Raw genomic sequence first — 11979 nt, 5'->3', positions numbered from 1 at the left:
TTATGGTTAGGGTAAGGGGCTAGGGAAACCATAATGTCAATGAAGGTCCTCACTAAGATAGCTGAATGGGCTTTTGTGTGTGTGTGTGTGTGTGTGTGTGTGTGTGTGTGTGTGTGTGTGTGTGTGTGTGTGTGTGTGTGTTTGGCTAAAACAAATTTTTCTTTAGTCTGAAATTCTGAGATTTCTTTTCAAAAATATATATTTTAAAATATGTATTTACTTTTGTAAATATGTATAATTTTTTGATACTGTCAAAACTGTTCTAGGTCAAATTCTACCTTTATATATTCAGACTGATTTTAGATTAGCTACATGTCGGTCAAATCAAGGAAAATGATTAAATGTAAAATTGCATTTTTTTATGGAACAGTGGTGACAGATATTGACACCGTTTAGCTGAAGGATTGTGGGGGAATCTCAAAACAGTGAAATAATAACAATCATCGTATATGGGGAACATAAGGAAAAGAGAATATTCCAAAATCAGAGGGTGTCTATAGATGTGGTGCCTTGACACAGACAGTGTTGAAATATGTTGGTTCAATGGTTAGTGTTGTTACCTCACAGCAAGAAAGTCCCCGCTTCAAATCTCAGGGGCCCCCCCATGTAGGGTAAGAATATTCTCCCTGGGCCTGCATGTGTTTCAGTTTTTCTGGCTCTGTGCAACAGGTAGGTTAATCACAGTGGGGATTGTACACCACCTATTGATATGTGGTAGATAAAGTGCTTGAAATGTACAGCTGAAGTTTGACTTTTAGTTAAAAACACTTTGAGTGGACAGAAGATCTAGAAAAGTGTTATATGAATGCAACCATGTTACATTTGGGCCTGCAAGCACAAGCAGCCATGCTAGGTAAGTAAGCTAAGTAACCTAAAATTCAGCTCAAATTCAGAATCAGATCCAGATCAAATCAGAAGAGTGGTTGTAAAACTGCAAATGAGCCTGAACTGCCATTTCAGTGAGTGTGGGAAACACATGTACAAGCCCCACACAGTCCCACAAATCCCACACAGTCCCACCACTACAGCTTTAAAAGTACAGAGAGTTTGGAATAAGCAAGTTTTGTGGTCTGTTAATTACTTTTGAATTAATATTGATAATTATAGTAATTAATAATATATTATTTTTTTTTATCATATAACAGTGTTTAACCTGGTGGCTAGTGATTAGACATTGGTTGTATAATTAACCCCAGTTCCAGACCCAGAATGTTCAGTCAAATCTATTTAAATCATTGTGTCTGTTATATATTTATATCAGGTTAAACAGGGCAGATGTTTTTCTCCAAAAACAAATACTATAAATGACCCAAAAAAAAAACCCGTCACTGGTCTCTGAAACTAACTCTGAAACCTAACTAAGATGAATCATCCATTTATTAATGACAGATAAACTATTACCCACATTCTAAATAAATCTGTGGTTAAAATTTTTTGTATACACTTATTATGAGCGAATTCTTGGGGTGATACTGTGAAGGCACGAGATATGAAAAGCGTGTAAGGGTTAAACAGCCTTTGCGAGCCGACAACCAGTTGGTGTTGGTAGCAAATACTTTGATAAATTGTTGACAGATTATTATTTGCTCACTTTTATCACGGAACAATACAAGACAGAAAAGCTGTGTTAGGGGAGGATTATATAGCTATTGGTTACTATTACCATGCCATTTATTTTTCTTTGTGTTATAATTATTATACCATGTTATAGTTAAAATAATTTTTGCATCTGAGCTACAGAGGGCATGGGAATTGGCACTCAATAAAATCTCTATCAGTGCAATTAATCAGTTTGAATTGTTTTCAGATGCCTGTGTTTATGTGAGTTGCTTCAGACAACGCACTTGACCCAATATATTATGATGGCAGGAAAGCAATAACAGTTGTCTGATAAGGAGCAGCAAAGTAATGGAAAACAATCATCTGATGACTTCAGACAGATAAGTGTGGATAAGCAGAACAATGTGGTGTATCTGGCGGTGATGCAAAGACTGTTCTGTCTATTTAGTTTGGCTGGCAACTTACAAAGGCTTTGGATACAAAGGATGTCATACTAAAATGTCACTAGACAAAGTAAGAAATGCTGCAGTTTCAACGTAATCTCCGGAGGCACAGAATAAACAGAAAAGCTGAAGGTTTTCAAATTGAAACAAAGCAGGGGCTTCCAAAATGATTGGGCACTGAAGACGGTGTAGTAAAATACATGACCAGCAGGGAGTGATATATCATTGGTTGTCTAATTGCTGTCTGCATAGAGCTATAGGACCTGAGACTCTGTTATAATGCACAAGCATTTGTATCCAGGACTATTAATTTCCTGTACACATTTTTAAAAGTGTCTAATTCCTCCCTTTATTTAGATTAATTAATAAATCCTGCTGTCTGGATTTGATGCCAACTTGTAAAACAAACTACTGATGTTCAGGCACTTATATGTTCCTGCTCTCTGAGCAGAGACTCTTTGTTTTATGTGTCAAGTGACAAACAGGTCTACTGCTGACAGAGAGACAGAGGTGGTCAGAGTGACAGTAGGCCTTATTGCATGAGAGTGAGCCAGGCTGTTCTCAGACTCTGTGTGGTCTGGGTGTGTGGTCTCCAGCTGACAGGCAGGGAGCAGGACGGGAGAGCCCTGTAGATTTTCTATCTGTGTGCATTTGTGTGTGTGCACTCATATGTTTACACTATCCAGAGTCAGGACCAGCCTCTCTGTAGCCATGGCTTGACTAGAAAGCTGGGCCTTCCACCACTTCGTAGTCCTGGTCTGAAAGATAAACACACACTGCCACCACTTTTTTTCTATGTGTACACTTATGGGGCCTAAGAAACCTTTAAGTTAGCAGGTCTGTAGTATACATGCATGCATTTTTTAGAACAATACACACACTGATAAGTGATGCCCACATGCATTTATGCTCAGCCTGTCGAAGTAGGACATCAGTTTCCTGGCATGAGACTTGATTTTGCATGCGGTGTTTACAAGAAAAGTCATTCAAACTGGTTTTTACCCTCTATTTGTTCCCTGTTTTTAACATTCAGAGAAGTATAGGATGCTGCTTTATTTTTAATAAAAACAAATCAATGCTGTCATGCTCTTCTTCTCATGAGTGTTATTTTTAGAGGACAAAACAAATAAGTCCGATTTTATTGATCACGAGATGGAATTTCCTTGTAAAACCTCTACACACACATGCACATAGCATAGTCAACCACTGGGCTACTCTACAGCTCTATGCACCTCTCCCACAGAGATCTCAGGGGAATGCTTTGTAATGCAGCACCACTGAGAACGCGCCATGAAAATATAAATACAACCTCGCCGCATTTCACCCATGTAAATAAACAAGGCCACCCAAATTTCCAATTAGTGCTTGTGTTGAAGGCAGGAAATGGGGTAGACAAGAGGAGACCACACCTCCTTTTTCTAGCCTCCACTCCCGAGATGGATCCAGGTCCAGGTCCAGGTCAGAGACATGGGGCAGTGGCAGAATGGACGCCTCTGGAAACACAAAATTCAACCCTCCACTTGAGCCTGTTTTTTTCACATCCTCCTCACAGTCTGTTGCAGTCCTTTTCCCATTATTACTTAAGGGTGGGACTCACTTAAGCATCCACAAAATCCAGATATGGGATGGGATTTGACACTCATGCCTGTAAAATTGCCTTAATTTTGGTAATAGGGAAGATTACTTGGTTCGCATGTCTTCACCTTGCAAACATTTAATGTACTTCATATTGAACAGCCAAGCTTTGCGCCCGCTTGTTTTATCAATCCCATCATGGTTATGAGGTGATTCCTATCTGGCTTAAATGAAGCATTCTCACTGTTTTCTACAGCTTCTTGGAAGAGCAAGGCACAGTTATTACGCAGCTGAACCCAAAGACCACCCAGGAGATGTGGTCCAGTTGTGAAAGGCAGATGCAGGGTCCTTATTGTGATAAGAAATTCAGGCCTTTTCTAAGGAGGGATAGTCCTTTGGTAGTGTGGAGATTTTCTTGATAACTCAAATTATCAGTCAGCAAACATCATGGGGCCTATTAGCTAACATAAGCACATCTTAGTGTAATTACCCCAGAGAGTCAAAGAGCTGTGTCATGAAAGTCACTTTCACTCCAGATATGGTTGTAAAGCACATCACATTGTTTCTTAATGGCTATAATTCAGTCGGAATGGGCAGAGCTCAATTAGGGAGTCTGAGAAAATTGTGCCGAGGTTTAAATTTTTTCTGTATCCATGCAAAGGAGTTAAAAATACTGAGTCTTGCTTGGATGGCATCAACAGAGACACCCGAAAAGTCAGTCGTTGGAGCAAATCCCTCAGCGTCCATCATCCATTGTTCGGTGTTTATGTTTGATTGGTCTGTGACTGCAGTGTCTCTTCCCTCACAGGCTCCCAAACAGCCACACAGGAAACAGGCAGTATAAACACGGTGCTCAGCAGATCCTCTCTTGCCTTGACTGAGCTGCAGAACCACAATGTAAACACATGGAGACACTGGCTGGTCATTTTGAAAATGTCTGTAAAACTATGAGCCATCGCTCAAGCAGAAATTTTACCAGTGCCTTGTGAGAGTAAGAGATTTCAGAAAATTATCCCGAGACAGCGTTTCTTCTTTTTGTGTCAGTGAAATGCAGCAGGCAATTCTCCGAAACAGCGTGCCGTGGATTTGACTGATTTCTCTTGTATTTTCTAATGAGGCAGAACAAAACACTTAACCTCCTAAGACCTGTCGTCCACATATGTGGACATCACATTTTGGGTTATTTAGACCAAAATACTCAATTTTGCTCTACATGGGCCTGATATCCACTTACGAGGACATTATACTGCTACTGTTCTATCCTCATATATGGCTCTTATTTTTCTTAAAAACAAAAATAAGGTTAAAAAAAAATCTGGTAATTCTTTGTTTTTACATTCATCGGGCCCCGATATGCCCAAATATCAAAGAGAAATTAAAAATGCATGTCGTGGAAGAGTTCGGGTCTTAGGAGATTAAACACCTGAAGTACTCGTGTTCTGTGTGGCTATACTTCCATGCACTGAGCCAAATGCTAAATGAAAAATGGACTGGTGCTTATATTGTGCCTTTCTACTCAATTTTAGGACGCAAAGCATAAAATTGTAAGCACAAACACCAAGAAGTTATTTTCTCACAGTGAGAACACATTCTAATGTTTGGAGGGTGATGTTTATATAACTGTACCATATTCAGCATCTAATATACAAGTATATGATTATTTAATGATTAGTAGTAAAAACAAAGAACAGTTAAGTTTAATTGAAATGTCCGTTTTGTGGGTAACTAGCTAAAAACCAAAGGTGCTAAAGTGAATGCTAAAGGAAAGGAGTTCTTTTTTTCTGGGAACCATAAGCAAAAATCTTTTGAGATGTTTATTTGTAAAACCAAAATTTCTGGCCTGCTTGTGCCGAAAGGGGGAAAATCAAGGGAATAACTATTGCCATTTCAATTTATTCTCAAATAATTGTAAGTGTATAAATTAATAGTTGTTGAGGTATTTTAGCCTCACCATAGATAGATGTAAAAAAAACCCAAAGATAAACTAGAAGTGAACTGTATAAAGTAAACTATAAGGCAAAGATGGAAAATAATAATTTCCTTAAATAGACAGTCTATCCAGTTTATCACTCTCTATGTTATGTCTTATAATAGTGCTGTTTTGTTGAGGAAGAACTGCACTGTTGCAGTTATGTTCTTCAAGGTGTAAAAATGAAAAGCATAGGCTAAAATCTTTGCACTGTTACTGATTTTTTATTAAATGATACTTACAGCTTTTTGGCCCGCTTTAACATTTAGACCTCTGAAAGCCCTTTGGGGAATGTATTTTTAGCAGCACTGTGGTGGTTTTAACAACCCCGGTCAGAACAACATGCTGCAGATTGGTAAAGCAGGGAAACACCCTGGTGCTGGATTAAACGGCCTGCTGAACATCAGCAGCAACAACATTGCAATGTATTTAGCTAGACAATATTCATTTGCTGTGTGATGATAAAGATTACTGTTAAGCTGGTTTGTCAGTGTAATATGAACGGAGCTCTTGTGCTCTAGTTTACAGCAGTATACAGTAGTTTTAATGGGTTTTTTGGACATAATGTGCACTCCTTGTGCACTGTAAGTGCAACACTTTAGAAACATTAAAAACATTAAGTGTGTTTTGGCCATATATGCAAAAATAAAGCTTGTTTTTCCAGTGTAAAATGTAACCACTACTGCTGAGAACTTTAGAACTATTTTAAAAATAGAAATTATTAAATGTGAGTCTGTAATGCATGTTTTACTGTTAATACCATTTATACATGTATCTATTAATTATTATTAGGTTGCCCGGTAGAAGAAAAAAGCTAAAAGCTTAATAACTGAAAGTAGAAATATTATAAAGCAACTGACATGAAAAAAGTTTTATTGCTGTTTAGTGTTAATGTGGTTTTTTTTTTCAGATTTGAAAAAAAAAAAAAAACTTTTCCCACTATAAATATAAATAAACATGTTTCCTCTTATTCAGTGTCTTTGCAGGTTCTTAGTCATCTAGGTCATAGTAGCTGTGAGTGCCAGCATTGATTCTCATTAAAATGTTTCTACTTGATTCAATTTAATGCACACAAAGTTACCTACAATGGTTCAGTTACACTTAAAAAGAGAAAAAAATAATTATTATTATCATGCAGCCAACTTAGAGTCCAGAGAAGCAGAAATACTTTACTGACACGTCTGCCATGAAACACACTAACAGTTTTTCCTTTGTACTTAGAATTTGTTTGTTTTTTCACCCTACATGACTAAATACAGGTTTGATTGCTTACTGGTAACAATAGCAGTTTTAATATATTTTTAACTTGTAAGATTTGGAATAGAAGTGTTATGTATATTTATTTTTGGATAATGCATTAAGGCAGTTTATTCTTTTAATTCAGTAAAGTAAACGAGACATTTACTGTAATAACAGGTGAACTGTGCAACTTGTTTTACTTCTGGGCTGTTCATAACTTAAGGTGGACTGTTTATACTGTATAATTCTAATAACTGCTATGTGGTTAGACTTTTCCAAATTTCACAATTTTCCAAGTCAGAAGTATAACAAACTTGACAAAATAACATTTTTCCTTTTTTGTTTCCTAGGTTTAAGGTTACACATTTTCAAAAAGGGTAAATAATGCTCTTTCATTTACATTTTATTATTGTTTTAATATATAATGTGCACAATGGCAACATTTTGATGCAGTCTGACTTGATTGTTTCAAGATCAGCTATTATTTGAGTTACAGTAAATTTTGAAAAACTGGTTTTTGCTGTTCTTGGCTCTTTGTGAGATAAGGCAGTGTAAGGGTAGCTACAACAAGGGACACTTTTGATCTTAAACTAGACAAAACAACTGTATGCAGTTTCCAAGGCTGTCATTGTGCCCAGCAGGGGGCATGTTTTAACACATAATTTTAAACTATTTAAACATGGAATTTAACATACTGCATAATTTTGGTTTTAAATCACGAAAAATAGGCATACATATTCTTTGCCTCATTCCCTGAATGTCATTCAGAGAATTACTTGAAAAGGATGGACATATGTTTTTGTTTTTTTTTTCCATTTCTGGGTACAGCAGGCAATGGAATATCAGACGTTAATTAGATGTACACAATAAATGACATTCACTACACCACAAAATATGGGATGTTTGTCCTGCCCATACAAACAAATGGAGCCGAAAGAGCATATGAATTTTCCATAGTGGTGGGAGTGCAAGTGTATGTGTGGGTGTGACAGAGTCAGTATGCCACTTCAGTTTGGACACAACACTGGACCTTTGATCTTCCCACTGTGTCCCTGCCTGCCTTGCTGTGGCACAAACAAAGCTTATCTGTACACTACTGGGGTCACAATCTCCCCCTAACCTTACACTTACGTCGACTAAACTCCAGAATTTACTGTGAAAGCTCTTGTGCACTGTTTCTCGTTTTTCCAAATGCCTCCTGGTTATTGTCAATTTAAAAATCCCCCTGTGCTAGCTCAACAAATCCCTTTTTAAACAAGCAATGGAAGAAACTCTGTCTTTAGAGCACATAAGTTTTATAACACATATTGCGTTCAACATGACACTACAAGTTTTATAAGAAGTGTTCATCTTATTGAGTAAGAACACATTTCCACAGTGACAATCCATTTTTGGGTTTAGTTGCTGTACTAGTGCACATGTTAACTTTACATAATGTACGATAAGATAAAAAACAAAAAACAAAACTAAACCAGAATTTAGAAGGAACCCTGTCTTTGTAAATATAGAAATGTAACACAGTAACCAGTTTCATCCATAGAGTATGATCTATGGACAGTTTCTAGGGATACTAGCACTGGAAAAAATGTAACCTCAGGTACTGAGGTTGGAAGCAGAAATTGATTGATTTATTGGTTGACTAACTGATTTCACTCTGGTTCACAACAAATTAAACAAGCTACAAATAAACTGACTGATGAATACTGACCACAACAGAACAACTAATGTGCAAACAGCCTTTCATATCAAACTGACTACAGTGGTAGATCAAATAATAGGAGCTGCTGTTGTCACCCAATGTCAAGTCAAAGTCATTATGCAACATCAATTCAAAAAGATTTAACCACATGTACATAAAATCCTCCATGACGCATCTCTGAGCCTCACCTTCATACTGCACTAACTAGTCACTAAATTGCCTTTGTCCATATCAATTGTACTATAAATGTTTAAATAACTCACACCCTTTTATAACAAAAACTCCCACAATGGTAAATAATATCATGAACTCACGTGACTTATGACTCAATTTACTGTTCGTTTTCTTTTTTGTTTTGTTTGTTTGGTTGTTGACCATTGGTCTTACTTTTCTGCTGTATCTTTCTGATATTCTGACAACATTCAAAGCATTTCTTACCTTAATATTTATACTCTAAAAGTCCAAATTAACCTCAGGGATTCAGACTTTTTTGTGATTTCTGCTGAGACATTCTACATGAAGCTTTGACCTTAGAAGACCAAGAAAAAAAGTGAAACAGCATCAAAACGTGCTTGTTGGTCATATATTGAACTGACTGTTTCATAGTTTTTAACCAGGTTTGCAGCCTACACCTCCCTGTTTTTATCTTCTGTTGTTGCTTTTTCAGTCTTGATTAAAGCAGCCTGATTAATCATTTATTATTAATCATTGTTAATGTAAAGTTCTCATAGTACTATAAGAACTATACTATTGTATTTATAATATAGTAAGAACAAAAGGAGTGGCCTTGGGTTTAACTAGGAAGTATCTTTTAATAGGGTTATCAAATGCAGTAGGTGGATCATTAATTCAACAAGTGTTTTAACTTGATAACAATGACAAAAATGTTCTCTCCTCCCTGTTAAAATATCAATCTAAGCCATGCATTAATTATCCCAACAGTCCTGTTTTGCTTCTTGTCAGTGTTTCATTTATAAATGAAACAAAAGAACAAAGTTAGAGATGAGGTTTACACCTTACCTTGTTGTGGTTTTATTAAATATCCTATCTGCAGGATTTAGTTCAAGATTCTGGGACTCTTAATTTATATGTCCAACTCTAGAGGGCTCTGTAGTCAGAAGTGCAGCCCACTGCAGTGCCTCTATAGCGTGACTGAGCACAACACAGCTGTCAAGATGTGTGGAAAGGCCTCTCTGCTGTCCTCAGCTGCAAAAACAGTTAGCAAGAGGCTGCACACAAACACACTAACACACACACACACACACACACACACACACACAGATCCACACAAACAATCGCAGACACACAAAGAGTTGTTTCTATATTATATCTTGGGACTTCTGTCTGTCAATGAATAAGTCCTGATCATGTAACAGGTTGCTGTAAAAAGTTGTATTTAACACAAAACATTACTAATGGTCTAATAAAATGAGATTAGCCTGATGTATTCAGAGCCTATTTTAGCAGGTGCCCACAACATAAAACCTAAATATCGTTACTATTATTTCTATCTGCTTAACATATACATTGACAACAGCTAATTGAAAAGGGCATGAAACATGATACTAGCTGTAGCTTATTGCATTTGCTTAATAAAACAAGAAGTGCTTCAAAACCACAAACCTCCACCAAGGCAGCACACTCTCCGGGCAGTATTTGCTTTTAAGGGAATAGCATTGCATTTTCTACATATTCATCTTGTTTTCTTTGTTCTTTTTCATTTAACTTTAAAAAGTTTGTACAGTAAAATTAAGTGCAAAGTGTAGGCTTTTGTTATCTACTTTGTTAAAACCCATTTTTACATATTTGACATACTTTTGAGAAAAATATATGGTAAATGGTAAATGGCCTGTATTTACTGTATATAGCGCTTTACTAGTCCCTAAGGACCTCAAAGCGCTTTACATATCCAGTCATCCACCCATTCACACACACATTCACACACACGTGATGGCAAGCTACATTGTAGCCGCAGCCACCCTGGGGCGCACTGACAGAGGTGAGGCTGCCGGATACTGGCGCCACCGGGCCCTCTGACCAACACCAGTAGGTGGTAGGTGAAGTGTCTTGCCCAAGGACACAACGACCGAGACTGTCCAAGCCGGGGCTCGAACCGGCAACCTTCCGATTACAAGGCGAACTCCCAACTCTTGAGCCACGATCGTACTTTTTAAAAAATATATATAGATATATATTTTTTATGTGGATACGGTGCATGTGTAGCATTCATTCACTGTTTAGTACATTTGTTTAGTAATAAATATGAAGCGGACAAAGTGTTGCCCCCAAAAAACTGACCTTCAGATTAATCTATTGACCTTGAAGGAGAGGTCAAAGGTCAACTGTGACACAGTATTTTAAATCTTTAAACCTGGCCCTTCCTGTATGTTCAGAATACACACCACATGTAAGAATCAGAGTTTCTAAGTTATAAGTTTAGTTTGTTTTTTTCTTTTGGGTCAGTTTGTGACCAATAAATCATCAGGTTGACCTCAAAGTCCTCATGGATGTAAGCCAAGTTTTAATTGACTGTTAACATGACCACACTCTGAATTGAAAAATATTTGCACTATCGTGTTTAAAAACAGAACGATCACATGCATCCGAGCAAAACATTTGCTACTTTCATAAGAATAAGAAAGAAGATAACAGGAAGCATAAAATGACACAGAAGTTCACAGTGTAATATGCAAAACTGGTGGAGGTAATGCAGCTGAAAATTAAACATTCCTCAATCTGCAGCTAAAAAGGATTAGGATTAAGCAATAAGGAAAAAACAGTGAAGGCTCTGTTTGAATACATGAATGCTCTTTGCTTATGTAGGGTCACTGCTTGTATGTAAGGGAATAAATGAAACACTTTACATAACAGCCAAAGTTTAACCAGGACATGTCTTGTTAAAATCCCACACATGGCAACAAAAGAAATATTGTTTCCCAACTGCTGTACCATAGAGTGCAATAACGCCCTAATTACTTTCCAGTATAAAGTGAATGTGCTTAAAGTTCAACCAAGGCACTGCCCATTTTAGTTCTACATCTTGATAAGATAGCATTACCCGACATTATGATAAAATGTGAAGGGAAGGAAGAAGTAGCGGAAAGAATGACTATATATCAGGTATCATTAACCTCCTAAGACCCGAACTCTTCCACGGCATGCATTTTTAATTTCTCTTTGATATTTGGGCTGATTAGGACCCGATGAATGTAAAAATAAAGAATTACCAGATTTTATTTTATTTTTTTACCTAATTTTTGTTTCTAAGAGAAATGACATCCACATATGAGGACATTCGTTTAAAATTTCAGTAGAACAGTCGCAGTATAATGTCCTCGTAAGTGGATATCAGGCCCTTGTAGAGCAAAATTGAGTATTTCGGTCTAAATAACCCAAAATGTGATGTCCACATACCGGTATGTGGACGCCAGGTCCTAGGAGGTTAAAATAGAAAATATGTGATCCCTTGTGGGTTTTGGGTAACAACAAATAGG

The sequence above is a fragment of the Simochromis diagramma genome, unplaced genomic scaffold (genome assembly GCF_900408965.1).
Source record: "Simochromis diagramma unplaced genomic scaffold, fSimDia1.1 OVJJ01000205.1, whole genome shotgun sequence".
NCBI classification, from domain to species: Eukaryota; Metazoa; Chordata; class Actinopteri; order Cichliformes; family Cichlidae; genus Simochromis; species Simochromis diagramma.
This window is presented reverse-complemented; position numbering follows the sequence as displayed.